This window comes from Apaloderma vittatum, unplaced genomic scaffold, assembly GCF_000703405.1.
Source record: "Apaloderma vittatum isolate BGI_N311 unplaced genomic scaffold, ASM70340v1 scaffold35465, whole genome shotgun sequence".
Taxonomy (NCBI): Eukaryota; Metazoa; Chordata; class Aves; order Trogoniformes; family Trogonidae; genus Apaloderma; species Apaloderma vittatum.
Window position 1 is genome coordinate 2,786 of NW_009719426.1, and position 201 is coordinate 2,986.

The 201-nt window shown below is 39.8% G+C and overlaps 1 protein-coding gene across 1 annotated transcript in view; it reads left to right on the forward strand.

Moving 5' to 3' along the window:
- DPH1 (diphthamide biosynthesis 1) overlaps positions 1-201 on the forward strand; it is a gene marked incomplete at both ends in the record, with an annotated part of 3,165 nt that overhangs the window by 1,134 nt on the left and 1,830 nt on the right. The gene's annotated exons all lie outside the window — the stretch shown is intronic.

Below are 201 nucleotides of genomic sequence, written 5' to 3' on the forward strand. Positions count from 1 at the left end.
ATTGAGTCGTATATCAGAATAGATAATAGATGGAAGGGCGGGTGGATAATTGGAAAAGACAAATGGCCGGGGCCCAACATCACAGCAACATTAATTTTATTTAAGGACAGCAAATTAGAGGGAGCACTTCGCTTCCTATCACCTAATTATTTTAGGTAATGGAAATGCTTAATGTACTGTGAATACAGTGCGCTGCGGAAT